The sequence below is a fragment of the Stigmatopora argus genome, chromosome 15, assembly GCF_051989625.1.
Source record: "Stigmatopora argus isolate UIUO_Sarg chromosome 15, RoL_Sarg_1.0, whole genome shotgun sequence".
Lineage (NCBI taxonomy): Eukaryota > Metazoa > Chordata > Actinopteri > Syngnathiformes > Syngnathidae > Stigmatopora > Stigmatopora argus.
Genome location: NC_135401.1, coordinates 16,485,684 through 16,511,309, shown reverse-complemented (window position 1 = coordinate 16,511,309; position 25,626 = coordinate 16,485,684). Strand labels below are relative to the sequence as shown.

Below are 25,626 nucleotides of genomic sequence, written 5' to 3'. Positions count from 1 at the left end.
TCGCACGCTCTCTCTCTCGCACGCTCTCTCTCGCGCGCACTCTCTCTCGCGTGCTCTCTCTCGTGCGCGCTCTCTCTCTCTCTCGCACGCTCTTTCTCTCGCGCTCTCTCTCTCGCGCGCTCTCTCTCTCTCGCGCTCTCTCTCTCGCCCTCTCTCTCGCGCTCTCTCTCTCGCACTCTCTCTCTCACACTCTCTCTCGCTCTCTCTCTATCGCACGCTCTCTCTCGCACGCTCTCTCTCTCGCGCACGCTCTCTCTCGCGCGCTCTCTCTCTCACGCGCTCTCTCTCGCACGCTCTCTCTCGCGCGCGCTCTCTCGCGCACGCTCTCTCTCGCTCACACTCTCTCTCGCGCGCTCTCTCTCGCACACTCTCTCGCGCGCTCTCTCTCGCGCGCTCTCTCTCACACTTTCTCTCTCGCGCTCTCTCGCTCGCGCTCTCTCTCTCGCACTCTCTCTCGCACTCTCTCTCTCGCACTCTCTCTCTCACGCTCTCTCTCGCGCTCTCTCTCTCTCGCACTCTCTCTCTCGCGCTCTCTCTCTCGCTCTCTCTCTCTCGCGCTCTCTCTCTCGCCCTCTCTCTCGTGCCCTCTCTTTCGCGCTCTCTCTCTCGCGCTCTCTCTCTCTCTCACGCGCGCTCTCTCTCGCGCGCGCTCTCTTTCGCATGCTCTCTCTCGCACACTCTCTCGCGCGCTCTCTCTCTCTCGCGCGCACTCTCTCTCGCGCGCTCTCTCTCGTGCGCGCTCTCTCTCTCTCGCACGCTCTTTCTCTCGCGCTCTCTCTCGCACGCTCTCTCTCTCGCACGCTCTCTCTCTCTCATGCTCTCTCTCTTGCCCTCTGTCTCGCGCTCTCTCTCTCGCACTCTCTCTCTCACGCTCTCTCTCTCGCTCTCTCTCTATCGCGCGCTCTCTCTCTATCGCGCGCTCTCTCTCTCGCGCACGCTCTCTCTCGCGCGCTCTCTCTCTCGCGCACGCTCTCTCTCGCACGCTCTCTCTCTCACGCGCTCTCTCTCGCGCGCTCTCTCTCACGCGCTCTCTCGCGCACGCTCTCTCTCGCTCACACTCTCTCTCGCACGCTCTCTCGCGCACTCTCTCGCGCGCTCTCTCTCGCGCGCTCTCTCTCACGCGCTCTCTCGCGCACTCTCTCTCACGCACTCTCTCTCTCTCGCACGCTCTTTCTCTCGCGCTCTCTCTCGCACGCTCTCTCTCTCACGCGTTCTCTCGCACGCGCTCTCTCTCGCGCGCTCTCTCTCTCGCCCGCGCTCTCTCTCTCGCATGCGCTCTCTCTCTCGCATGCTCTCTCGCACACTCTCTCTCTCGTGCGCTCTCTTTTGCGCGCTCTCTCGCGCGCGCGCTCTTTCTCGCGCGCGCTCTCTCTCGCACGCGCTCTCTCTCTCGCGCGCTCTCTCACGCTCTCGCACGCTCTCTCTCGCTCGCTCTCTCTCTTGCTCTCTCTCTCTCGCGCGCTCTCTCTCGCACGCTCTCTCTCTTGCTCTCTCTCTCTCGCGCGCTCTCTCTCTCATGCTCTCTCTCGCGCTCTCTCGCATGCTCTCTCTCGCACTTTCTCTCTCGCACTCTCTCTCTCGCACTCTCTCGCACGCTCTCTCTCGCGCGCTCTCTCTCGAGCGCGCTCTCTCGCGCGCTCTCTCTCGCACGCTCTCTCTCGCGGGCTCTCTCTCGCACGCTATATCTCGCGGGCTCTCTCTCGCGCGCTCTCTCTCGCTTGCTCTCTCTCGCACGCTCTCTCTCGCGCGCTCTCTCTCGCACTCTCTCTCGCACGCTCTCTCTCTCACGCTCTCTCTCACGTGCTCTCTCTCGCGTGCTCTCTCTCACACTTTCTCTTTTGCCCTCTCTCTCTCGCACTCTCTCTCGCGCTCTCTCTCGCGCTCTCTCTCGCGCTCTCTCTCTCGCGCTCTCTCTCTCGCACTCTCTCTCTCTCGCACTCTCTCTCGCGCACTCTCTCTCTCGCTCTCTCTCTCTCGCGCTCTCTCTCTCGCCCTCTCTCTCGCGCCCTCTCTCTCGCGCTCTCTCTCGCGCTCTCTCTCTCGCGCGCTCTCTCTCGCGGGCGCTCTCTCTCGCGCGCACTCTCTCGCGTGCGCTCTCTCTCTCACGCGCGCTCTCTCGCACGCGCTCTCTCTCGCGCGCGCTCTCTCGCACGCTCTCTCTCGCACACTCTCTCTCGCGCTCTCTCGCACGCTCTCTCGCGCGCGGTCTCTCGCACGCTCTCTCTCGCGCACTCTCTCGCGCGCTCTCTCGCACGCTCTCTCGCACACTCTCTCGCGCGCTCTCTCTCTCTCGCACGCTCTCTCTCGCGCGCACTCTCTCGCACGCTCTCTCTCGTGCGCGCTCTCTCTCTCGCACGCTCTTTCTCTCGCGCTCACTCTCGCGCACTCACTCTCTCGCACGCTCTCTCGCACGCGCTCTCTCTCACGCGCTCTCTCTCTCGCCCGCGCTCTCTCTCTCGCGCGCTCTCTCTCTCGTGTGCGCTCTCTCTCACACGCTCTCTCGCACACTCTCTCTCTCGTGCGCTCTCTCTCGCGCTCTCTCGCGCGCGCTCTCTCTCTCTCTCGCGCTCTCTCTCTCGCGCTCTCTCTCTCGCGCCCTCTCTCTCGCACTCTCTCTCTCGCGCTCTCTCGCTCTCTCTCTCGCGCTCTCTCTCTCTCCCTCTCTCTCGCGCCCTCTCTCTCGCGCTCTCTCTCTCGCGCTCTCTCTCTCGCTCTCTCTCTCTCACGCGCTCTCTCTCGCGAGCTCTCTCTCGCTCACACTCTCTCTCGCGCACTCTCTCGCACGCTCTCTCTCTCGCGCGCGCTCTCTCTCGCACGCTCTCTCTCGCGCACTCTCTCTCGCACGCTCTCTCGCGCACTCTCTCGCGCACTCTCTCTCTCGCACGCTCTCTCTCGCGCGCACTCTCTCTCGCGCGCTCTCTCGTGCGCGCTCTCTCTCGCACGCTCTTTCTCTCGCGCTCTCTCTCGCACCCTCTCTCTCACGCACGCTCTCTCTCACGCACGCTCTCTCTCGCACGCGCTCTCTCTCACGCGCTCTCTCTCACGCGCTCTCTCTCTCGCCCGCGCTCTCTCTCTCGCGCGCTCTCTCTCTCGCATGCGCTCTCTCTCTCACACGCTCTCTCGCCCGCGCTCTCTCTCTCGCGCGCTCTCTCTCTCGCATGCGCTCTCTCTCTCACACGCTCTCTCGCACGCGCTCTCTCTCTCTCGCGCTCTCTCTCTCGCCCTCTCTCTCGCACCCTCTCTCTCGCGCTCTCTCTCTCGCGCTCTCTCTCTCCCTCTCTCTCACACGCTCTCTCTCGCGCGCTCTCTCTCGCTCACTCTCTCGCGCGCACTCTCTCTCGTGCGCGCTCTCTCTCTCGCACGCTCTTTCTCTCGCACTCGATCTCGCACGCTCTCTCTCTCGCACGCTCTCTCTTGCAAGCGCTCTCTCTCGCACGCTCTCTCTCTTGCCCGCGCTCTCTCTCTCGCGAGCTCTCTCTCTCGCATGCGCTCTCTATCTCGCACGCTCTCTCGCACGCTCTCTCTCTCGTACGCTCTCTCTCACACGCTCCCTCTCGCGCGCACTCTCTCTCGCGCGCGCTCTCTCTCTCGCGCGCTCTCTCTCGCACGCGCTCTCTCACGCTCTCGCACACTCTCTCTCGCTCGCTCTCTCTCTTGCTCTCTCTCTCTCGCGCGCTCTCTCTCTCGCACTCTCTCTCGCGCGCTCTCTCGCTCTGTCTCTCTCATGCTCTCTCTCGCGCGCTCTCTCGCGCGCTCTCTCTCGCACGCTCTCTCTCGCGCGCTCTCTCTCGCGCGCTCTCTCTCGCGCGCTCTCTCTCGCGCGCTCTCTCTCGCGCGCTCTCTCTCGCGCGCTCTCTCTCGCGCTCTCTCTCGCGCTCTCTCTCGCACTCTCTCTCGCGCGCTCTCTCTCACGCGCTCTCTCTCACGCGCTCTCTCGCACACTCTCTCTCGCGCTCTCTCTCACATGCTCTCTCTCGCGTGCTCTCTCTCCCGTGCTCTCTCTCTCGCGCGCTCTCTCTCGCACGCGCTCTCTCTCGCACGCTCTCTCTCTCGCCCGCGCTCTCTCTCTCGCGAGCTCTCTCTCTCGAGGGCGCTCTCTATCTCGCACGCTCTCTCGCACGCTCTCTCTCTCGTACGCTCTCTCTCACACGCTCTCTCTCGCGGGCGCTCTCTCTCGCGCGCGCTCTCTCTCTCGCGCACTCTCTCTCGCACGAGCTCTCTCACGCTCTCGCACACTCTCTCTCTCTCTCTCTCTCTCTTGCTCTCTCTCTCTCGCGCGCTCTCTCTCTCTTGCTCTCTCTCTCTCGCGCGCTCTCTCTCTCGCGCTCTCTCTCGCGCGCTCTCTCGCTCTGTCTCTCTTATGCTCTCTCTCGCATTCTCTCTCTCGTGCTCTCTCGCACGTTCTCTCTCACGCACTCTCTCTTGTGCGCTCTCTCTCGCACGCTCTCTCTCATACGCTCTCTCGCGCGCTCTCTCTCGCACGCTCTCTCTCGCGCTCTCTCTCTCGCACACTCTCTCGCGCTCTCTCTCGCGTGCTCTCTCTCGCGCTCTCTCTCTCTTGCGCTCTCTCTCGCGCTCTCTCTCTCGCGCTCTCTCTCTCTCGCACTCTCTCTCTCGCGCTCTCTCTCTCGCCCTCTCTCTCGCACTCTCTCTCTCGCACTCTCTCTCTCATGCTCTCTCTCTCGCTCTCTCTCTATCGCGCGCTCTCTCTCGCACACTCTCTCTCTCGCGCACGCTCTCTCTCTCTCGCGCGCTCTCTCTCTCACGGTCTCGCTCTCGCGCGCTCTCTCTCGCGCGCTCTCTCTCGCGCGCTCTCTCTCGCGCGCTCTCTCTCGCGCGCTCTCTCTCGCACGCTCTCTCTCGCACGCTCTCTCTCGCTCTCTCTCACGCGCGCTCTTTCTCTCGCACGCGCGCGCTCTCTCTTGCACGCTCTCTCTCTCGCACATGCTCTCTCTCGCGCGGGCTCTCTCTCGCACACTCTGTCGCACGCGCTCTCTCTCGCACGCGCTCTCTCTCACGCGCTCTCTCTCGCACGCTCTCTCGCACACTCTCTCTCGCGCTCTCTCTCACGTGCTCTCTCTCGCGTGCTCTCTCTCGCGCGCTCTCTCGCACACTCTCTCTCGCGCTCTCTCTCACGTGCTCTCTCTCTCGTGCTCTCTCTCGCGCGCTCTCTCTCTCGCACGCTCTCTCTCGCACGCGCTCTCTCTCGCGCGCTCTCTCTCTCGCCCCGCGCTCTCTCTCTCGCGAGCTCTCTCTCTCGCGTGCGCTCTCTATCTCGCACACTCTCTCGCACGCTCTCTCTCTCGTACGCTCTCTCTCACACGCTCTCTCTCGCGGGCGCTCTCTCTCGCGCGCGCTCTCTCTCTCGCGCACTATCTCTCGCACGAGCTCTCTCACGCTCTCGCACACTCTCTCTCGCTCTCTCTCTCTCTTGCTCTCTCTCTCTCGCGCGCTCTCTCTCTCGCGCGCTCTCTCTCTCGCGCTCTCTCTCGCGCGCTCTCTCGCTCTGTCTCTCTCATGCTCTCTCTCGCGTGCTCTCTCCGCGCTCTCTCTCTCGCGTTCTCTCTCTCGTGCTCTCTCGCGCGCTCTCTCTCACGCACTCTCTCTTGTGCGCTCTCTCTCGCGCGCTCTCTCTCGCACGCTCTCTCTCGCGCTCTCTCTCTCGCACACTCTCGCGCTCTCTCTCGCGTGCTCTCTCTCGCATGCTCTCTCTTGCGCTCTCTCTCTCGCGCTCTCTCTCTTGCGCTCTCTCTCGCGCTCTCTCTCTCGCGCTCTCTCTCTCTCGCACTCTCTCTCGCGCTCTCTCTCTCGCCCTCTCTCTCGCACTCTCTCTCTCGCACTCTCTCTCTCATGCTCTCTCTCTCGCTCTCTCTCTATCGCGCGCTCTCTCTCGCACACTCTCTCTCTCGCGCACGCTCTCTCTCTCTCGCGCGCTCTCTCTCTCACAGACTCGCTCTCGCGCGCTCTCTCTCTCGCGCTCTCTCTCTCTCGCACTCTCTCTCGCGCTCTCTCTCTCGCCCTCTCTCTCGCACTCTCTCTCTCGCACTCTCTCTCTCATGCTCTCTCTCTCGCTCTCTCTCTATCGCGCGCTCTCTCTCGCACACTCTCTCTCTCGCGCACGCTCTCTCTCGCGCGCTCTCTCTCTCACGGACTCGCTCTCGCGCGCTCTCTCTCGTGCGCTCTCTCTCGCACGCTCTCTCTCGCGCACTCTCTCTCGCGCGCTCTCTCTCGCACGCTCTCTCTCGCTCTCTCTCACGCGTGCTCTTTCTCTCGCACGCGCGCGCTCTCTCTTGCACGCTCTCTCTCTCGCACATGCTCTCTCTCGCGCGGGCTCTCTCTCGCACACTCTGTCGCACGCGCTATCTCTCGCGCGCTCTCTCTCGCGCGATCTCTCTCGCGCGCTCTCTCTCTTTTGCGCTCTCTCGCGCGCGCTCTCTCTCGCGCGCTCTCTCTCGCACTCTCTCTCGTACGCTCTCTCTCTCACGCTCTCTCTCGCATGCTCTCTTTCGCGTGCTCTCTCTCACACTTTCTCTTTCGCCCTCTCTCTCTCGCGCTCTCTCTCTCGCACTCTCTCTCTCGCGCTCTCTCTCTCGCGCTCTCTCTCTCGCGCTCTCTCTCACGCTCCCTCTCTCGCACTCTCTCTCTCTCGCACTCTCTCTCTCGCGCTCTCTCTCTCGCTCTCTCTCTCTCGCGCTCTCTCTCTCGCCCTCTCTCTCGCGCCCTCTCTTTCGCACTCTCTCTCTCGCGCGCTCTCTCTCACGCGCGCTCTCTCTCGCACGCGCTCTCTCTCGCGCGCGCTCTCTCTCACACGCTCTCTCTCGCGCTCTCTCGCGCGCTCTCGCACGCTCTCTTTCGCGCGCTCTCTCTCGCACACTCTCTCGCGCACTCTCTCTCGCGCGCTCTCTCTCGTGCGCGCTCTCTCTCTCTCGCACGCTCTTTCTCTCGAGCTCTCTCTCGCGCGCTCTCTCTCTCGCACGCTCTCTCTCGCACGCGCTCTCTCTCACGCGCTCATTCTCTCGCCCGCGCTCTCTCTCTCGCGCGCTCTCTCTCTCGCATGCGCTCTCTCTCTCACACGCTCTCTCGCGCGCTCTCTCTCTCGTGCGCTCTCTCTCGCGCACTCTCTCTCTCGCACGCGCTCTCTCTCTCGCTCTCTCTCTCTCGTGCTCTCTCTCTCGCTCTCTCTCTCTCACGCGCTCTCTCTCGCGCGCTCTCTCTCACTCACACTCTCTCGCACACTCTCTCTCTCGCACGCTCTCTCTCGCGCGCGCGCTCTATCTCGCGCACGCGCTCTCTCTCGCACGCGCGCTCTCTCTCGCGCGCTCTCTCTCGCACGCGCTCTCTCTCGCACACGCTCTCTCTCGCGCGCTCTCTCTCTCGCCCGCGCTCTCTCTCTCGCGAGCTCTCTCTCTCGCGTGCGTTCTCTATCTCGCACGCTCTCTCGCACGCTCTCTCTCTCGTACGCTCTCTCTCACACACTCTCTCTCACACGCTCTCTCTCGCGCACGCTCTCTCTCGCGCGCGCTCTCTCGCCCTCTCTCTCGCACCCTCTCTCTCGCGCTCTCTCTCTCGCGCTCTCTCTCTCCCTCTCTCTCACACGCTCTCTCTCGCGCGCTCTCTCTCGCTCACTCTCTCGCGCGCACTCTCTCTCGTGCGCGCTCTCTCTCTCGCACGCTCTTTCTCTCGCGCTCGATCTCGCACGCTCTCTCTCTCGCGCGCTCTCTCTTGCAAGCGCTCTCTCTCGCGCGCTCTCTCTCTTGCCCGCGCTCTCTCTCTCGCGAGCTCTCTCTCTCGCATGCGCTCTCTATCTCGCACGCTCTCTCGCACGCTCTCTCTCTCGTACGCTCTCTCTCACACGCTCCCTCTCGCGCGCACTCTCTCTCGCGCGCGCTCTCTCTCTCGCGCGCTCTCTCTCGCACGCGCTCTCTCACGCTCTCGCACACTCTCTCTCGCTCGCTCTCTCTCTTGCTCTCTCTCTCTCGCGCGCTCTCTCTCTCGCACTCTCTCTCGCGCGCTCTCTCGCTCTGTCTCTCTCATGCTCTCTCTCGCGCGCTCTCTCGCGCGCTCTCTCTCGCACGCTCTCTCTCGCGCGCTCTCTCTCGCGCGCTCTCTCTCGCGCGCTCTCTCTCGCGCGCTCTCTCTCGCGCGCTCTCTCTCGCGCGCTCTCTCTCGCGCGCTCTCTCTCGCGCTCTCTCTCGCGCTCTCTCTCGCGCGCTCTCTCTCACGCGCTCTCTCTCACGCGCTCTCTCGCACACTCTCTCTCGCACTCTCTCTCACATGCTCTCTCTCGCGTGCTCTCTCTCCCGTGCTCTCTCTCTCGCGCGCTCTCTCTCGCACGCGCTCTCTCTCGCACGCTCTCTCTCTCGCCCGCGCTCTCTCTCTCGCGAGCTCTCTCTCTCGAGGGCGCTCTCTATCTCGCACGCTCTCTCGCACGCTCTCTCTCTCGTACGCTCTCTCTCACACGCTCTCTCTCGCGGGCGCTCTCTCTCGCGCGCGCTCTCTCTCTCGCGCACTCTCTCTCGCACGAGCTCTCTCACGCTCTCGCACACTCTCTCTCGCTCTCTCTCTCTCTTGCTCTCTCTCTCTCGCGCGCTCTCTCTCTCTTGCTCTCTCTCTCTCGCGCGCTCTCTCTCTCGCGCTCTCTCTCGCGCGCTCTCTCGCTCTGTCTCTCTTATGCTCTCTCTCGCGTGCTCTCTCCGCGCTCTCTCTCTCGCATTCTCTCTCTCGTGCTCTCTCGCACGTTCTCTCTCACGCACTCTCTCTTGTGCGCTCTCTCTCACACGCTCTCTCTCATACGCTCTCTCGCGCGCTCTCTCTCGCACGCTCTCTCTCGCGCTCTCTCTCTCGCACACTCTCTCGCGTGCTCTCTCTCGCGCTCTCTCTCTCTTGCGCTCTCTCTCGCGCTCTCTCTCTCGCGCTCTCTCTCTCTCGCACTCTCTCTCTCGCGCTCTCTCTCTCGCCCTCTCTCTCGCACTCTCTCTCTCGCACTCTCTCTCTCATGCTCTCTCTCTCGCTCTCTCTCTATCGCGCGCTCTCTCTCGCACACTCTCTCTCTCGCGCACGCTCTCTCTCTCTCGCGCGCTCTCTCTCTCACGGTCTCGCTCTCGCGCGCTCTCTCTCGCGCGCTCTCTCTCGCGCGCTCTCTCTCGCGCGCTCTCTCTCGCACGCTCTCTCTCGCACGCTCTCTCTCGCTCTCTCTCACGCGCGCTCTTTCTCTCGCACGCGCGCGCTCTCTCTTGCACGCTCTCTCTCTCGCACATGCTCTCTCTCGCGCGGGCTCTCTCTCGCACACTCTGTCGCACGCGCTCTCTCTCGCACGCGCTCTCTCTCACGCGCTCTCTCTCGCACGCTCTCTCGCACACTCTCTCTCGCACTCTCTCTCACGTGCTCTCTCTCGCGTGCTCTCTCTCGCGCGCTCTCTCGCACACTCTCTCTCGCACTCTCTCTCACGTGCTCTCTCTCTCGTGCTCTCTCTCGCGCGCTCTCTCTCTCGCACGCTCTCTCTCGCACGCGCTCTCTCTCGCGCGCTCTCTCTCTCGCCCGCGTTCTCTCTCTCGCGAGCTCTCTCTCTCGCGTGCGCTCTCTATCTCGCTCTCTCTCTCGTACGCTCTCTCTCACACGCTCTCTCTCGCGGGCGCTCTCTCTCGCGCGCGCTCTCTCTCTCGCGCACTATCTCTCGCACGAGCTCTCTCACGCTCTCGCACACTCTCTCTCGCTCTCTCTCTCTCTTGCTCTCTCTCTCTCGCGCGCTCTCTCTCTCGCGCGCTCTCTCTCTCGCGCTCTCTCTCGCACGCTCTCTCGCTCTGTCTCTCTCATGCTCTCTCTCGCGTGCTCTCTCCGCGCTCTCTCTCTCGCGTTCTCTCTCTCGTGCTCTCGCGCACTCTCTCTCACGCACTCTCTCTTGTGCGCTCTCTCTCGCGCGCTCTCTCTCGCACGCTCTCTCTCGCGCTCTCTCTCTCGCACACTCTCTCGCGCTCTCTCTCGCGTGCTCTCTCTCGCATGCTCTCTCTTGCGCTCTCTCTCTCGCGCTCTCTCTCTTGCGCTCTCTCTCGCGCTCTCTCTCTCGCGCTCTCTCTCTCTCGCACTCTCTCTCGCGCTCTCTCTCTTGCCCTCTCTCTCGCACTCTCTCTCTCGCACTCTCTCTCTCATGCTCTCTCTCTCGCTCTCTCTCTATCGCGCGCTCTCTCTCGCACACTCTCTCTCGCGCACGCTCTCTCTCTCTCGCGCGCTCTCTCTCTCACAGACTCGCTCTCGCGCGCTCTCTCTCTCGCGCTCTCTCTCTCTCGCACTCTCTCTCGCGCTCTCTCTCTCGCCCTCTCTCTCGCACTCTCTCTCTCGCACTCTCTCTCTCATGCTCTCTCTCTCGCTCTCTCTCTATCGCGCGCTCTCTCTCGCACACTCTCTCTCTCGCGCACGCTCTCTCTTGCGCGCTCTCTCTCACGGACTCGCTCTCGCGCGCTCTCTCTCGTGCGCTCTCTCTCGCACGCTCTCTCTCGCGCACTCTCTCTCGCGCGCTCTCTCTCGCACGCTCTCTCTCGCTCTCTCTCACGCGTGCTCTTTCTCTCGCACGCGCGCGCTCTCTCTTGCACGCTCTCTCTCTCGCACATGCTCTCTCTCGCGCGGGCTCTCTCTCGCACACTCTGTCGCACGCGCTCTCTCTCGCGCGCTCTCTCTCGCGCGCTCTCTCTCGCGCGCTCTCTCTCTTTTGCGCTCTCTCGCGCGCGCTCTCTCTCGCGCGCTCTCTCTCGCACTCTCTCTCGCACGCTCTCTCTCTCACGCTCTCTCTCGTATGCTCTCTTTCGCGTGCTCTCTCTCACACTTTCTCTTTCGCCCTCTCTCTCTCGCGCTCTCTCTCTCGCACTCTCTCTCTCGCGCTCTCTCTCTCGCGCTCACTCTCTCGCGCTCTCTCTCACGCTCCCTCTCTCGCACTCTCTCTCTCGCACTCTCTCTCTCGCGCTCTCTCTCTCGCTCTCTCTCTCTCGCGCTCTCTCTCTCGCCCTCTCTCTCGCGCCCTCTCTTTCGCACTCTCTCTCTCGCGCTCTCTCTCTCTCGCGCGCTCTCTCTCACGCGCGCTCTCTCTCGCACGCGCTCTCTCTCGCGCACGCTCTCTCTCACACGCTCTCTCTCGCGCTCTCTCGCGCGCTCTCGCACGCTCTCTTTCGCGCGCTCTCTCTCGCACACTCTCTCGCGCACTCTCTCTCGCGCGCTCTCTCTCGTGCGCGCTCTCTCTCTCTCGCACGCTCTTTCTCTCGAGCTCTCTCTCGCGCGCTCTCTCTCTCGCACGCTCTCTCTCGCACGCGCTCTCTCTCACGCGCTCATTCTCTCGCCCGCGCTCTCTCTCTCGCGCGCTCTCTCTCTCGCATGCGCTCTCTCTCTCACACGCTCTCTCGCGCGCTCTCTCTCTCGTGCGCTCTCTCTCGCGCACTCTCTCTCTCGCACGCGCTCTCTCTCTCGCTCTCTCTCTCTCGTGCTCTCTCTCTCGCTCTCTCTCTCTCACGCGCTCTCTCTCGCGCGCTCTCTCTCACTCACACTCTCTCGCACACTCTCTCTCTCGCACGCTCTCTCTCGCGCGCGCGCTCTATCTCGCGCACGCGCTCTCTCTCGCACGCGCGCTCTCTCTCGCGCGCTCTCTCTCACACGCGCTCTCTCTCGCGCACGCTCTCTCTCGCGCGCTCTCTCTCTCGCCCGCGCTCTCTCTCTCGCGAGCTCTCTCTCTCGCGTGCGTTCTCTATCTCGCACGCTCTCTCGCACGCTCTCTCTCTCGTACGCTCTCTCTCACACACTCTCTCTCACACGCTCTCTCTCGCGCACGCTCTCTCTCGCGCGCGCTCTCTCTCGCGCGCGCTCTCTCTCGCGCGCGCTCTCTCTCGCACACTCTCTCTCGCTCGCTCTCTCTCTTGCTCTCTCTCTCTCGTGCGCTCTCTCTCTCGCACTCTCTCTCGCGCGCTCTCTCGCTCTGTCTCTCTCATGCTCTCTCTCGCTCGCTCTCTCGCATGCTCTCTCTCGCGCGCTCTCTCTCGCGCGCTCTCTCTCACGCGCTCTCTCTCGCGCGCTCTCTCTCGCGCGCTCTCTCTCTCGCACGCTCTCTCTCGCGCTCTCTCTCGCACGCTCTCTCTCACGCGCTCTCTCTCACGCTTTCTCTTTCGCCCTCTCTCTCTCGCGCTCTCTCTCTCGCACTCTCTCTCTCGCGCTCTCTCTCTCGCGCTCACTCTCTCGCGCTCTCTCTCACGCTCCCTCTCTCGCACTCTCTCTCTCGCACTCTCTCTCTCGCGCTCTCTCTCTCGCTCTCTCTCTCTCGCGCTCTCTCTCTCGCCCTCTCTCTCGCGCCCTCTCTTTCGCACTCTCTCTCTCGCGCTCTCTCTCTCTCGCGCGCTCTCTCTCACGCGCGCTCTCTCTCGCACGCGCTCTCTCTCGCGCACGCTCTCTCTCACACGCTCTCTCTCGCGCTCTCTCGCGCGCTCTCGCACGCTCTCTTTCGCGCGCTCTCTCTCGCACACTCTCTCGCGCACTCTCTCTCGCGCGCTCTCTCTCGTGCGCGCTCTCTCTCTCTCGCACGCTCTTTCTCTCGAGCTCTCTCTCGCGCGCTCTCTCTCTCGCACGCTCTCTCTCGCACGCGCTCTCTCTCACGCGCTCATTCTCTCGCCCGCGCTCTCTCTCTCGCGCGCTCTCTCTCTCGCATGCGCTCTCTCTCTCACACGCTCTCTCGCGCGCTCTCTCTCTCGTGCGCTCTCTCTCGCGCACTCTCTCTCTCGCACGCGCTCTCTCTCTCGCTCTCTCTCTCTCGTGCTCTCTCTCTCGCTCTCTCTCTCTCACGCGCTCTCTCTCGCGCGCTCTCTCTCACTCACACTCTCTCGCACACTCTCTCTCTCGCACGCTCTCTCTCGCGCGCGCGCTCTATCTCGCGCACGCGCTCTCTCTCGCACGCGCGCTCTCTCTCGCGCGCTCTCTCTCACACGCGCTCTCTCTCGCGCACGCTCTCTCTCGCGCGCTCTCTCTCTCGCCCGCGCTCTCTCTCTCGCGAGCTCTCTCTCTCGCGTGCGTTCTCTATCTCGCACGCTCTCTCGCACGCTCTCTCTCTCGTACGCTCTCTCTCACACACTCTCTCTCACACGCTCTCTCTCGCGCACGCTCTCTCTCGCGCGCGCTCTCTCTCGCGCGCGCTCTCTCTCGCGCGCGCTCTCTCTCGCACACTCTCTCTCGCTCGCTCTCTCTCTTGCTCTCTCTCTCTCGTGCGCTCTCTCTCTCGCACTCTCTCTCGCGCGCTCTCTCGCTCTGTCTCTCTCATGCTCTCTCTCGCTCGCTCTCTCGCATGCTCTCTCTCGCGCGCTCTCTCTCGCGCGCTCTCTCTCACGCGCTCTCTCTCGCGCGCTCTCTCTCGCGCGCTCTCTCTCTCGCACGCTCTCTCTCGCGCTCTCTCTCGCACGCTCTCTCTCACGCGCTCTCTCTCACGCGCTCTCTCGCACACTCTCGCACACTCTCTCTCTCGCGCTCTCTCTCTCGCATGCTCTCTCTCGCTTGCTCTCTCTCGCGCTCTCTCTCTCGCACTCTCTCTCTCTCGCGCTCTCTCTCTCGCTCTCTCTCTCTCGCGCTCTCTCTCTCGCCCTCTCTCTCACACTCTCTCTCTCGCTCTCTCTCTATCGCGCGCTCTCTCTCGCGCGCTCTCTCTCGCGCGCTCTCTTTCGCGCGCTCTCTCTCTCGCGCACGCTCTCTCTCGCTTGCTCTCTCTCGCGCTCTCTCTCGCGCCCTCTCTCTCGTGCTCTCTCTCTCGCCCTCTCTCTCGCACTCTCTCTCTCGCTCTCTCTCTATCGCGCGCTCTCTCTCGCGCGCTCTCTCTCGCACGCTCTCTCTCTCGCGCTCTCTCGCACGCTCTCTCTCTCGCACTCTCTCGTGCGCTCTCTCTCGCGCGCTCTCTCTCGTACGCTCTCTCGCACGCTCTCTCTCGCGCGCTCTCTCTCGCGCGCTCTCTCTCTCGCGCTCTCTCTCGCGCTCTCTCTCTCGCACACTCTCTCTCGCGTGCTCTCTCTCACACTCTCTCTCTCGCACTCTCTCTCTCGCGCTCTCTCTCTTGCGCTCTTTCTCGCGCTCTCTCTCTCGCACTCTCTCTCTCGTGCTCTCTCTCTCGCGCTCTCTCTCTCGCGCTCTCTCTCTCTCTCGCTCTCTCTCTCACGCTCTCTCTCTCTCTCTCGCGCTCTCTCTCGCCCTCTCTCTCGCGCTCTCTCGCTCGCACTCTCTCTCTCACGCTCTCTCTCGCTCTCTCTCTATCGCGCGCTCTCTCTCGCACACTCTCTCGCGCACGCTCTCTCTCTCGCACGCTCTCTCTCACGCACTCGCTCTCGCGCGCTCTCTCTTGCTCTCTCTCTCTCGCGCGCGCTCTTTCTCTCGCACGCGCGCGCTCTCTCTCGCACGCTCTCTCTCTCGCACATGCTCTCTCTCGCGCGCGCTCTCTCTCTCGCGCACTCTCTCTCGCACGAGCTCTCTCACGCTCTCGCACACTCTCTCTCGCTCTCTCTCTCTCTTGCTCTCTCTCGCGCGCTCTCTCTCTCTTGCTCTCTCTCTCTCGCGCGCTCTCTCTCTCGCGCTCTCTCTCGCGCGCTCTCTCGCTCTGTCTCTCTCATGCTCTCTCTCGCATGCTCTCTCCGCGCTCTCTCTCTCGCATTCTCTCTCTCGTGCTCTCTCGCACGTTCTCTCTCACGCACTCTCTCTTGTGCGCTCTCTCTCGCACGCTCTCTCTCATACGCTCTCTCGCGCGCTCTCTCTCGCACGCTCTCTCTCGCGCTCTCTCTCTCGCACACTCTCTCGCGCTCTCTCTCGCGTGCTCTCTCTCGCGCTCTCTCTCTCTTGCCTCTCTCTCGCGCTCTCTCTCTCGCGCTCTCTCTCTCGCGCTCTCTCTCTCTCGCGCTCTCTCTCTCGCGCTCTCTCTCTCGCCCTCTCTCTCGCACTCTCTCTCTCGCACTCTCTCTCTCATGCTCTCTCTCTCGCTCTCTCTCTATCGCGCGCTCTCTCTCGCACACTCTCTCTCTCGCGCACGCTCTCTCTCTCTCGCGCGCTCTCTCTCTCACGGTCTCGCTCTCGCGCGCTCTCTCTCGCGCGCTCTCTCTCGCGCGCTCTCTCTCGCGCGCTCTCTCTCGCGCGCTCTCTCTCGCACGCTCTCTCTCGCACGCTCTCTCTCGCTCTCTCTCACGCGCGCTCTTTCTCTCGCACGCGCGCGCTCTCTCTTGCACGCTCTCTCTCTCGCACATGCTCTCTCTCGCGCGGGCTCTCTCTCGCACACTCTGTCGCACGCGCTCTCTCTCGCACGCGCTCTCTCTCACGCGCTCTCTCTCGCACGCTCTCTCGCACACTCTCTCTCGCGCTCTCTCTCACGTGCTCTCTCTCGCGTGCTCTCTCTCGCGCGCTCTCTCGCACACTCTCTCTCGCGCTCTCTCTCACGTGCTCTCTCTCTCGTGCTCTCTCTCGCGCGCTCTCTCTCTCGCACGCTCTCTCTCGCACGCGCTCTCTCTCGCGCGCTCTCTCTCTCGCCCGCGCTCTCTCTCTCGCGAGCTCTCTCTCTCGCGTGCGCTCTCTATCTCGCACACTCTCTCGCACGCTCTCTCTCTCGTACGCTCTCTCTCACACGCTCTCTCTCGCGGGCGCTCTCTCTCGCGCGCGCTCTCTCTCTCGCGCACTCTCTCTCGCACGAGCTCTCTCACGCTCTCGCACACTCTCTCTCGCTCTCTCTCTCTCTTGCTCTCTCTCTCTCGCGCGCTCTCTCTCTCGCGCGCTCTCGCGCTCTCTCTCGCGCGCTCTCTCGCTCTGTCTCTCTCATGCTCTCTCTCGCGTGCTCTCTCCGCGCTCTCTCTCTCGCGTTCTCTCTCTCGTGCTCTCTCGCGCGCTCTCTCTCACGCACTCTCTCTTGTGCGCTCTCTCTCGCGCGCTCTCTCTCGCACGCTCTCTCTCGCGCTCTCTCTCTCGCACACTCTCTCGCGCTCTCTCTCGCGTGCTCTCTCTCGCATGCTCTCTCTTGCGCTCTCTCTCTCTCGCTCTCTCTCTTGCGCTCTCTCTCGCGCTCTCTCTCTCGCGCTCTCTCTCTCTCGCACTCTCTCTCGCGCTCTCTCTCTCGCCCTCTCTCTCGCACTCTCTCTCTCGCACTCTCTCTCTCATGCTCTCTCTCTCGCTCTCTCTCTATCGCGCGCTCTCTCTCGCACACTCTCTCTCTCGCGCACGCTCTCTCTCTCTCTCGCGCGCTCTCTCTCACAGACTCGCTCTCGCGCGCTCTCTCTCTCGCGCTCTCTCTCTCTCGCACTCTCTCTCGCGCTCTCTCTCTCGCCCTCTCTCTCGCACTCTCTCTCTCGCACTCTCTCTCTCATGCTCTCTCTCTCGCTCTCTCTCTATCGCGCGCTCTCTCTCGCACACTCTCTCTCTCGCGCACGCTCTCTCTCGCGCGCTCTCTCTCTCACGGACTCGCTCTCGCGCGCTCTCTCTCGTGCGCTCTCTCTCGCACGCTCTCTCTCGCGCACTCTCTCTCGCGCGCTCTCTCTCGCACGCTCTCTCTCGCTCTCTCTCACGCGTGCTCTTTCTCTCGCACGCGCGCGCTCTCTCTTGCACGCTCTCTCTCTCGCACATGCTCTCTCTCGCGCGGGCTCTCTCTCGCACACTCTGTCGCACGCGCTCTCTCTCGCGCGCTCTCTCTCGCGCGCTCTCTCGCGCGCGCTCTCTCTCTTTTGCGCTCTCTCGCGCGCGCTCTCTCTCGCGCGCTCTCTCTCGCACTCTCTCTCGCACGCTCTCTCTCTCACGCTCTCTCTCGCATGCTCTCTTTCGCGTGCTCTCTCTCACACTTTCTCTTTCGCCCTCTCTCTCTCGCGCTCTCTCTCTCGCACTCTCTCTCTCGCGCTCTCTCTCTCGCGCTCTCTCTCTCGCGCTCTCTCTCACGCTCCCTCTCTCGCACTCTCTCTCTCTCGCACTCTCTCTCTCGCGCTCTCTCTCTCGCTCTCTCTCTCTCGCGCTCTCTCTCTCGCCCTCTCTCTCGCGCCCTCTCTTTCGCACTCTCTCTCTCGCGCTCTCTCTCTCTCGCGCGCTCTCTCTCACGCGCGCTCTCTCTCGCACGAGCTCTCTCTCGCGCGCGCTCTCTCTCACACGCTCTCTCTCGCGCTCTCTCGCGCGCTCTCGCACGCTCTCTTTCGCGCGCTCTCTCTCGCACACTCTCTCGCGCACTCTCTCTCGCGCGCTCTCTCTCGTGCGCGCTCTCTCTCTCTCGCACGCTCTTTCTCTCGAGCTCTCTCTCGCGCGCTCTCTCTCTCGCACGCTCTCTCTCGCACGCGCTCTCTCTCACGCGCTCATTCTCTCGCCCGCGCTCTCTCTCTCGCGCGCTCTCTCTCTCGCATGCGCTCTCTCTCTCACACGCTCTCTCGCGCGCTCTCTCTCTCGTGCGCTCTCTCTCGCGCACTCTCTCTCTCGCACGCGCTCTCTCTCTCGCTCTCTCTCTCTCGTGCTCTCTCTCTCGCTCTCTCTCTCTCACGCGCTCTCTCTCGCACGCTCTCTCTCACTCACACTCTCTCGCACACTCTCTCTCTCGCACGCTCTCTCTCGCGCGCGCGCTCTATCTCGCGCACGCGCTCTCTCTCGCACGCGCGCTCTCTCTCGCGCGCTCTCTCTCGCACGCGCTCTCTCTCGCGCACGCTCTCTCTCGCGCGCTCTCTCTCTCGCCCGCGCTCTCTCTCTCGCGAGCTCTCTCTCTCGCGTGCGTTCTCTATCTCGCACGCTCTCTCGCACGCTCTCTCTCTCGTACGCTCTCTCTCACACACTCTCTCTCACACGCTCTCTCGCGCACGCTCTCTCTCGCGCGCGCTCTCTCTCGCGCGCGCTCTCTCTCGCGCGCGCTCTCTCTCGCACACTCTCTCTCGCTCGCTCTCTCTCTTGCTCTCTCTCTCTCGTGCGCTCTCTCTCTCGCACTCTCTCTCGCGCGCTCTCTCGCTCTGTCTCTCTCATGCTCTCTCTCGCTCGCTCTCTCGCGTGCTCTCTCTCGCGCGCTCTCTCTCGCGCGCTCTCTCTCACGCGCTCTCTCTCGCGCGCTCTCTCTCGCGCGCTCTCTCTCTCGCACGCTCTCTCTCGCGCTCTCTCTCGCACGCTCTCTCTCACGCGCTCTCTCTCACGCGCTCTCTCGCACACTCTCGCACACTCTCTCTCGCGCTCTCTCTCGCGTGCTCTCTCTCGCTTGCTCTCTCTCGCGCTCTCTCTCTCGCACTCTCTCTCTCTCGCGCTCTCTCTCTCGCTCTCTCTCTCTCGCGCTCTCTCTCTCGCCCTCTCTCTCACACTCTCTCTCTCGCTCTCTCTCTCTCGCTCTCTCTCTATCGCGCGCTCTCTCTCGCGCTCTCTCTCTCGCCCTCTCTCTCACACTCTCTCTCTCGCTCTCTCTCTATCGCGCGCTCTCTCTCGCGCGCTCTCTCTCGCACGCTCTCTTTCGCGCGCTCTCTCTCTCGCGCACGCTCTCTCTCGCTTGCTCTCTCTCGCGCTCTCTCTCGCGCCCTCTCTCTCGTGCTCTCTCTCTCGCCCTCTCTCTCGCACTCTCTCTCTCGCTCTCTCTCTATCGCGCGCTCTCTCTCGCACGCTCTCTCTCGCACGCTCTCTCTCTCGCGCTCTCTCGCACGCTCTCTCTCTCGCACTCTCTCGTGCGCTCTCTCTCGCGCGCTCTCTCTCGTACGCTCTCTCGCACGCTCTCTCTCGCGCGCTCTCTCTCGCGCGCTCTCTCTCGCGCTCTCTCTCGCGCTCTCTCTCTCGCACACTCTCTCTCGCGTGCTCTCTCTCACACTCTCTCTCTCGCACTCTCTCTCTCGCGCTCTCTCTCTTGCGCTCTTTCTCGCGCTCTCTCTCTCGCACTCTCTCTCTCGTGCTCTCTCTCTCGCGCTCTCTCTCTCGCGCTCTCTCTCTCTCTCGCTCTCTCTCTCACGCTCTCTCTCTCTCTCGCGCTCTCTCTCTCGCCCTCTCTCTCGCGCTCTCTCGCTCGCACTCTCTCTCTCACGCTCTCTCTCGCTCTCTCTCTATCGCGCGCTCTCTCTCGCACACTCTCTCGCGCACGCTCTCTCTCTCGCACGCTCTCTCTCACGCACTCGCTCTCGCGCGCTCTCTCTTGCTCTCTCTCTCTCGCGCGCGCTCTTTCTCTCGCACGCGCGCGCTCTCTCTCGCACGCTCTCTCTCTCTCGCACATGCTCTCTCTCGCGCGGGCTCTCTCTCGCACACTCTGTCGCACGCGCTCTCTCTCGCGCTCTCTCTTGCGCGCTCTCACGCACGCTCTCTCTCGCACGCGCTCTCTCTCTCTCTCGCACGCTCTCTCTCTCTCGCATGCTCTCTCTCTCTTGCACGCTCTCTCTCTCGCACGCTCTCTCTCGCACACTCTCTCTCGCGCGCTCTCTCTCGCGCGCTCTCTCTCGCGCGCTCTCTCTCGCACGCTCCCTCTCGCACTTTCTCTCTCGCACTCTCTCTCTCGCACTCTCTCTCTCGCGCACGCTCTCTCTCGCGCGCACTCTCTCTCTCGCACGCTCTCTCTCTCGCGCTCTCTCGCGCGCTCTCTCTCACGCACTCTCTCTCGTGCGCTCTCTCTCTCGCGCTCTCTCTCGTACGCTCTCTCGCACGCTCTCTCTCGCGCGCTCTCTCTTGCGCGCTCTCTCTCGCACTCTCTCTCTCGCACACTCTCTCTCGCGCTCTCTCTCGCGTGCTCTCTCTCGCATGCTCTCTCTCGCGCTCTCTCTCTCGCGCTCTCTCTCTCGCGCTCTCTCTCTTGCGCTCTTTCTCGCGCTCTCTCTCTCGCACTCTCTCTCTCGTGCTCTCTCTCTCGCGCTCTCTCTCTCGCGCTCTCTCTCTCTCTCGCTCTCTCTCGCGCTCTCTCTCTCTCTCGCGCTCTCTCTCTCGCGCTCTCTCTCGCGCTCTCTCTCTCGCACTCTCTCTCTCACGCTCTCTCTCTCGCTCTCTCTCTATCGCGCGCTCTCTCTCGCACACTCTCTCGCGCACGCTCTCTCTCGCGCGCTCTCTCTCTCACGCAATCGCTCTCGCGCGCTCTCTCTCGCGCGCTCTCTCTCGCACGCTCTCTCTCGCGCGCTCTCTCTCGCACGCTCTCTCTTGCTCTCTCTCGCGCGCGCGCGCTCTCTCTCGCACGCTCTCTCTCTCGCGCATGCTCTCTCTCGCGCATGCTCTCTCTCGCGCGGGCTCTCTCGCACACTCTGTCGCACGCGCTCTCTCTCGCGCGCTCTCTCTCTTGCGCGCTCTCACGCGCGCTCTCTCTCGCGTGCGCTCTCTCTCTCTCGCACGCTCTCTCTCTCTCGCATTCTCTCTCTCTCACGCGCTCTCTCTCGCTGGCTCTCTCTCGCGCGCTCTCTCTCGCGCGCTCTCTCTCGCGCGCTCTCTCTCTCACACGCTCTCTCTCTCGCACGCTCTCTCTCGCAATCTCTCTCTCACGCACGCTCTCTCTCTCGCACGCTCTCTCTCGCACGCTCTCTCTCGCACGCTCTCTCTCGCACTCTCTCTCGCGCACTCTCTCTCTCGCGCTCTCTCTCGCGCTCTCTCTCTCGCGCTCTCTCTCTCGCGCTCTCTCTCTCGCGCTCTCTCTCTCGCGCTCTCTCTCGCGCGCTCTCTCTCACACGCTCTCTCTCACGCGCTCTCTCTCGCGCGCTCTCTCTCACACGCTCTCTCTCGTACGCTCTCTCTCGCGCTCTCTCGCGCGCTCTCTCTCGCACGCTCTCTCTCGCACGCTCTCTCTCGCACGCTCTCTCGCACTCTCTCTCTCGCACTCTCTCTCGCACTCTCTCTCGCGTGCTCTCTCGCCTGCTCTCTCTCGCACTCTCTCTCTCGCGCTCTCTCTCTCGCGCTCTCTCTCTCGCTCTCTCTCGCGCTCTCTCTCGCGCTCTCTCTCTCTCGCGCTCTCTCTCTCGCACTCTCTCTCTCTCGCGCTCTCTCTCGCGCTCTCTCTCGCACGCTCTCTCTCGCGCGCTCTCTCTCGCGCGCGCTCTCTCTCGTACGCTCTCTCTCGCGCTCTCTCTCGCACGCTCTCTCTCGCGCGCTCTCTCTCGCGCGCTCTCTCTCGCACTCTCTCTAGCACTCTCTCTCTTGCACTCTCTCTCGCGTGCTCTCTCGGGTGCTCTCTCTCGCGTGCTCTCTCGGGTGCTCTCTCTCGCACTCTCTCTCGCGCTCTCTCTCTCGCTCTCTCTCTCTCACGCTCTCTCTCTCTCTCTCGCGCTCTCTCTCGCGCGCTCTCTCTCGCGCGCTCTCTCTCGCACGCTCTCTCTCGCGCACGCTCTCTCTCGCACGCTCTCTCTCGCGCTCTCTCTCTCTCGCACGCTCTCTCTCTCGCGCTCTCTCTCTCGCACGCTCTCTCTCGCGCTCTCTCTCGCGCGCTCTCTCTCGCGCGCTCTCTCTCTCGCGCTCTCTCTCGCGCGCTCTCTCTCGCGCGCTCTCTCTCTCTCGCGCCCGCTCTTTCTCTCGCACGCGCGCGCTCTCTCTCGCACGCTCTCTCTCTCTCGCGCATGCTCTCTCTCGCGCGGGCTCTCTCTCGCACACTCTGTCGCACGCGCTCTCTCTCGCACGCTCTCTCTCTTGCGCGCTCTCTCGCACGCGCTCTCTCTCGCGCGCGCTCTCTCTCGCGCGCGCTCTCTCGCGCGCGCTCTCTCGCGCGCGCTCTCTCTCTCGCATTCTCTCTCTCTCGCGCGCTCTCTCGCACGCTCTCTCTCGCATGCTCTCTCTCTCTCGCACGCTCTCTCTCGCGCGCTCTCTCTCGCGCGCTCTCTCTCGCGCGCTCTCTCTCGCGCGCTCTCTCTCGCGCGCTCTCTCTCGTGCGCTCTCTCGCACGCTCACTCTCGCACTTTCTCTCTCGCACTCTCTCTCTCGCACTCTCTCTCTCGCACTCTCTCTCTCGCGCTCTCTCTCTCGCGCTCTGTCTCTCTCGCTCTCTCTCTCGCACTCTCTCTCTCGCGCTCTCTCTCTCCCGCTCTCTCTCGCGCTAGCTTTCTCGCGATCTCTCTCTCTCTATCTCTCTCTCTCTATCTCTTTTTATCTATCTATCTATCTATCAGTGGCGGGCCGTCAGGGCCTTCAAGGCCTTCTCTGATGGCATAAGAAATATCTGAATCATATTATATTTTGCCCATCAATACTTATTATTCCAAATGGTCTGTTAGCTTCCTTTCATTGCTTTTCCCCCTGGTTGCACTGCTTCCAGATGTGTGTTTTCATATTGAAGCATTTAACCAATCACATTTCAGCCATTATTTGTTGCCAGATCAGATCTGCCTCAAAGCCTTCACAATCAGTTCTTCCGTGCTCTGCTGCATTAAACTAGACTGTTGCTTTTAACCAATCAGATTTCGAGTTGGCAACCCCACAATGATTTTTCATAGGCGTTAGCATTTTGCTGGCTGGGACATGTCATTGCTTTCAGCAACTATGATTGGCTAGTAGGCGGGCCAAAGCAGTACCCAAGGCAGCCGAGATCGCAAACTCCACCCACTATGGCCGACAGAAGCAGAAGCAAAAACAAATTGATTCTGTTTGCTCACAAAGCTATTTTCCAGACGGACTTTTCTAGAAAAAAATGGACATCATTAAGAAAGGGCGGTCAACTCCGAAGCTAGCAAGCCTGTTACAGCCGGGAAAATGGTGTGTGGGGCACTTTCAGCGCGCTAACTTAGCTCCACAAGCAAATAGTATATTGTTGTGTTGATTTAATGCTATTTTCAAAACGGACTATGCCGGAAATATGACAGGACAGGCTCGACTTTCATCATTAGCTTCGATGGCGATAGGAAAGAAGAAAGAAAGGAGGATGGATATTGTGTAAAAAGGATTTTTGGTGAGTACAATTACAAATATGGCTATATTCCTGAATAATATTTCAATTGTGGGCCAAGTTCTGATATCTGAAAAGCTCCAGTGTTTGTATTTAAGCTCCAGTGATTGTATTTAATCACAAAATGCTGCTAGGAAGTGGATTTTACCCCAGTTTAATTTTTGGCGTTTCACCATTGACGTCCATCGCTGTCTTTTCCCGGGAAAAATCACCCCCCTGGCCTGGTTGTAATGTCTCAAAAGCTCCAGTATTTGTATTCAATCAATAAATGATGCTAGGAAGTGGATTTTACCTAATTTTAGTGCATTTTTTGTCATTTCACGTATGGACGTATCGACGTTCATCGCTGTCTTTTTACCGGGGAAATGATACTCTGGGCCCGGTTCTGATGTCTAAAAAGCTCCAGTTTTTGTATTTAATCATGAAATGCTGCTAGTAAGTGGATTTTACCCCATTTTTGTGCATTAATTTATTGATTATTTTTATGTGTCGCAGCTGTAGCTGCAGTAGAGGTTTTATAGCCATAAAATAGTTTTTGAGGGTTGGATTGATACGTTGAAGACGCTACAAGAAAATGCACCGCCTGCCACTGACACACACACATACACACATACACACACACACACACACACACACACACACACACACATACACACACATACACACACATACACACACATACACACATACACACATACACACATACACACATACACACATACACACATACACACATACACACATACACACATACACACATACACACATACACACATACACACATACACACATACACACATACACACATACACACATACACACATACACACATACACACATACACACATACACACATACACACATACACACATACACACATACACACATACACACATACACACATACACACATACACACATACACACATACACACATACACACATACACACATACACACATACACACATACACACATACACACATACACACATACACACATACACACATACACACATACACACATACACACATACACACATACACACATACACACATACACACATACACACATACACACATACACACATACACACATACACACATACACACATACACACATACACACATACACACATACACACATACACACATACACACATACACACATACACACATACACACATACACACATACACACATACACACATACACACATACACACATACACACATACACACATACACACATACACACATACACACATACACACATACACACATACACACATACACACATACACACATACACACATACACACATACACACATACACACATACACACATACACATACACACATACACACATACACACATACACACATACACACATACACACATACACACATACACACATACACACATACACACATACACACATACACACATACACACATACACACATACACACATACACACATACACACATACACACATACACACATACACACATACACACATACACACATACACACATACACACATACACACATACACACATACACACATACACACATACACACATACACACATACACACATACACACATACACACACACACACACATATATATACATATATATATTATATATAATATATATACATGCAAGCTGGGGAGAGTTCTGCATGCCGCGTTCATTCTTCGTACTTTATGCACATTCCCCCGTTTAGAATCGAAAGATTCCAACAAAATGCAAAGTCCTAAAAAAAAAAAAGAATAAGAATTTAGCATCCCCCTTTCGAGTTAGACAGATTTTAGGGCTATTGTCTCTTTCTTCAACGATGACGATAGAAATGATGACTTACCTTACCAGAGGAAGCATCATGGTTCAATAGGAAGGGAGGAAGGGAAAGACTACAACTAATGTGTGTGATGAAGACTGCTATAGTCTATAAGAGCAAGGATGACTGCAATCACATAGGGTGAGATAGTTTGGCCAAAATATCGTTTCTCGGCGGGGTCAATTGGGTCGGATTTGGGGTTTGCTGGGATGGAAGCTGGTGGGCTCTACTGTGGAGGGGAGGCCCGGCCTGGTAGACATGAGATTATACCATGTGTGCCCCTTTCCTGCCAGGCGGACTGCAGATGATGTTCTCTCCACCACTGAATATAGGCCATCCCACCGGGGCTCAGACCACTTCCGTTTCGTCACTTTAAGCCACATAGAAACACAATCATTAAGCATGTAAGGCGCGTCATTCTGTCTTTCAGTGAGGTGGGAGAATTCAACGCTGGTGGTCCTTCTGGAATTTGGTTTGAGATTGGGCCCGAGGGCACCGGGAAGAGTCTGTTTGTGTGACACTCGAAAGGTGTCCACCCCTTAGCGGAATTTAATGACATTCACATATTCATTAAAGCGATTGGAAGTGCTTGTATCCAATTGAGTTTAGAAGAGGCCAACACCTTGGCCAGCTTCTCCTTAAGATTATGGTTCATCCCTTCAACTTGGCCTTGAGATTGTGGGTGATACACACAATCAAACGTGTGTTTAACTCTCAGCGCCTTCTCTACTTCTTGTTTGTTTTTTAAATGGGTTCCATTGTCCAATGTGATCTTTTTGGGGAAACCATGAGATGGAATATAATGATTGATTAAATGTTTGTTCACACCTTTAGCTTATTCATTTTTACATGGATATGCTTCTGGCCAACCGGAATAGGCATCTACAAACACAAGTAAATATCGTTGTCCTGAATTTGACTTGATCATGTCTGTAAAATCTATAGACACCAACGTCCAGGAGTAGTGCCCTCTGGGTCATGGC

At 60.3% G+C, this 25,626-nt stretch overlaps 1 protein-coding gene across 4 annotated transcripts in view; it reads left to right on the top strand.

Annotated features, from left to right (window-relative positions):
• ak7b (adenylate kinase 7b) overlaps positions 1–25,626 on the top strand; it is a 162,407-nt gene that overhangs the window by 116,231 nt on the left and 20,550 nt on the right. The window lies entirely within an intron of this gene.